Genomic DNA, 3,395 nt, shown 5'->3' with positions numbered 1-3,395 from the left:
AAAACAAGTCTGTCGACTTGGATTTCATTTCCATAACTTACCCTAGAGGTCTGCCATCTAGACCCAGGGGTAGAGATTTCCATAGTGGACGGCAGATCACAGAATGCAACGTTATGCAAACGAGCATAATTTTCAGATATAAAGGAATGAGAGGCTCCTGTATCGAAAAGAACAGATGCCGGGTGGCAATTAACAAGAAGCGTACCGAGAACGACGTTGGGATCCTCTTGAGCTTCTTCGGCAGAGACATAGTTGACATGGCCACGTGAAGCGGTGACCGGTTTGGCATGGAACACCTTCCCTGTCGGCTTGCCACGGCCAACAGCTTTAGCAGATTGATTGGGGTTGGTCTGGGGACACTCACGCATATAATGACCAGATTCCCCACACTTGAAACAAGTCACGGAACTGGTACGTGGAGGAGCATTATTGGATGGACCCCCATAGGGCTTGGCCGGTGCAGACTGTTGAACAGGGCGAGGCGCCTGAAAAGATGGCCTCGGTGTGAACCTGGGTGGCAGAGCGGTATTGGGTACCCACACGCGGCGCTTCTGAGAACCAGCACCGGATGAGGAGCCCATATCACGTCCATGCTTGCGTGTTGCGTCATAATCAGTCTGACCAGTTTCAGCACTGATGGCTTTGTTGACAAGTTTCGAAAAAGATGTGCACTCATGCAGACGGAGGTCGCGACGAAGCTCAGGACTAAGGCCCTTACGGAACCTTGCTTGCTTCTTGGCGTCAGTAGAAACTTCCTCGGTTGCATATCGTGCAAGGTTACCAAACTCCCTGCTATAGACATCCACAGAAAGTCGGCCTTCGGTGAAATTGCAAAATTCTTCACGCTTACGGTCCATGAGACCCTCCGGAATGTGATGTTCACGGAAAGCCTCACTGAATTCAGCCCAAGTTGTGACATGGCCCGCTGGGCGCATAGCTCCATAATTCTCCCACCATAGACTGGCGGGGCCTTCAAGGTGATATGCAGCAAAGGTGACCTTGTCAGCCTCAGCTACCAGCGCGGAACGCAGCTTGTGAGAAATACTGCGAAGCCAGTCATCAGCGTCGAGAGGCTCGACGGAGTGGTGGAACGTGGGTGGATGCAATTTGATAAAATCGCTGAGTGACACCACGTTAGCCCTCTGATGGTGTGCTGTATTCTGTTCAATACGCTCCAACAAACGGTTTGTCTCCCGCTTGTTTCTCTCAGCTTCCATCATCACCTCGGCTAGTGAAGGAGGATGAGGCAGATGTTCATTTCTGGCTTCACTGCCTTCGGCCTGCTCTTGAGAAGCAGGGTTGGCGCGCGTGTTGACCATCCTAGGTAAACAAGGCAATGATTTAGTCAGAATGATAAAATTCCGACATAGGATACATAATGCAAGGAATAACTCGGAATGCAAGATGACCATCCGTATGACATGGTAGATACAGAAACTGCTTCTTTATTCCATCGTCATACACACCATACAAGGTTTAGTACAAGACCAAACAAAGTACTATTACGGTGAAAAGGGATTACATCTCATCGGAGGCATTCCAAACTCCTATACATTATTTTTCTACAACTCCGGAAGAGTACAAACTAGGTCAAATCCCACGAGTCACGCGGGACGACAGACGACACAGCTAGTGCGAACTAGTGATACTACTACTAACTCAGACCGATCCGTAATAGTCCTCGTAGAAGTCACCTCCATAGCCCGGAAGTTCAACATGATCATCCGGAAACAGACGGTCTCGCGGAGCTTGTGGACCATAGGGGCTAGGATGAGGTCTTGGACCAGCAAACGGTGGCCTGCGGGGACCGCGAGGTGGGGTGATGCCTCCTACATCACGCCAAACCATCACGTCTGGCAGAGCAGATCTCACAGGATAGAGATCGCGCATATCTGAATATCCAGCTTGCACCGCCGGTGCGAACCGAGTCAAAGTGGCCCAGTGGTCAGCACGGGTATTGAAGAGCTCTAACCTTAAGGCCCGATTTTCACGGTCCTTATCCTCGAGCATCTCAGCAGTGGTGCGAGTCCGTGAATCCTCCTGGGTGGAGTCAGCATATATAGCCTGGAAATATCCTTGTGCTCCCGGAAGTGATCCTGGCATATACCGGAAGTCAGAGTCCCGAAATAACCCAGATCTGACTCGCATAATGGTCATCATAGAGTAGGCGGCATCCTGCACAGCCATCTCGATAGTAACCCCGAGTCCATAGGAGCAGTGAAGAGGCTCAGTGGATCCAGGATAAGAAGGAAATATCCTGACAGTGCAGAGATACTGGCTTTGATTAAAATCTCGGAATTGCTCTTCGACCGTGTACTCAGGATACCAGCGGTATCCAGCCTCAGTCATTACCCTGACCAACTTAGCAGTATGGCCGGGTACATCTAGGCATCGAGTCAGGCGAACCACTTGATTGAGGTCGCGAGTGGCCATCTGAAAGCATAATCATAATGCAAAGGCATTAGAATTTCTAGCAAAATTTCGGCAGCATAACAGCTGTAAATGCTCAAAAAGGATATTGAGACATTTGACAAAGGATTTCGTACACACTCAACATCATCATATCAAGTCTTGAAACCATCCCTACAACATAATGTGGTAGTAGAACTGAACTAGGCTGATAACCATCAAACTTATAAGGTACTACTGATTAGTAACACGTGATCCTGATAGAGAGAACAGATCCTAATTCCTTAACCCCCGGTGGAAGAATGAACTGACTCAGATCAGAAAGTCATAAGGTATAAGGAGTAAAAAGAGCCTTACGTTCCAACCCACAAACAATTCCCCTACATATAACTAAAGAATTTCTAGACTCAACATCGACCAGTTTGGCTTGGAGAACCTACAGGCAGTCCGGCTCTGATGCCAACGCTGTCAGGACCCCGACTCGATGTCACATCGATCTAGCTGGTAACACCTCATATCACTTTGCGGCCTCACGCACGGTATCCCCACGGGTGTCGTCTTACCCTTTTCCCGGGACCGTTTGCGCCTTTTGGCTCACGTATATGATAGTGTCGCTAGCATCCATATGATAAAGAGCCCGGGCTGACATGACTAGTCGTAAACCCAAAGTGGCACAGACTTACAGGGACAGGCATCCATGACCCAGCTTCGAACGTGTCGGTCATCAGCAAGTGGGTCCGGGCTGTAGCACTGGGCTGGCAGGACTCCGGTAAACCGGGCTGTAGCGGGCTAACAGGACTCCGGTACTCAAAGCGTGACATTTCCCCGAAGGGACAGACACAGGAACGAAGAAGGACACATGCCGGCCAGCCTAAGTGTTCCAGAGCAGTAGCAAGCTACCATGGCTCAGCGGTAACACTAGGAGACATTTCCCGGTAAGAGAGGCTACTAAAGATAAACAACTAGATGGTCAGATCCCACACATA

The sequence above is a fragment of the Triticum aestivum genome, chromosome 5B, assembly GCF_018294505.1.
Source record: "Triticum aestivum cultivar Chinese Spring chromosome 5B, IWGSC CS RefSeq v2.1, whole genome shotgun sequence".
NCBI classification, from domain to species: domain Eukaryota; kingdom Viridiplantae; phylum Streptophyta; class Magnoliopsida; order Poales; family Poaceae; genus Triticum; species Triticum aestivum.
Note: the sequence above shows the minus strand (reverse complement) of the source record.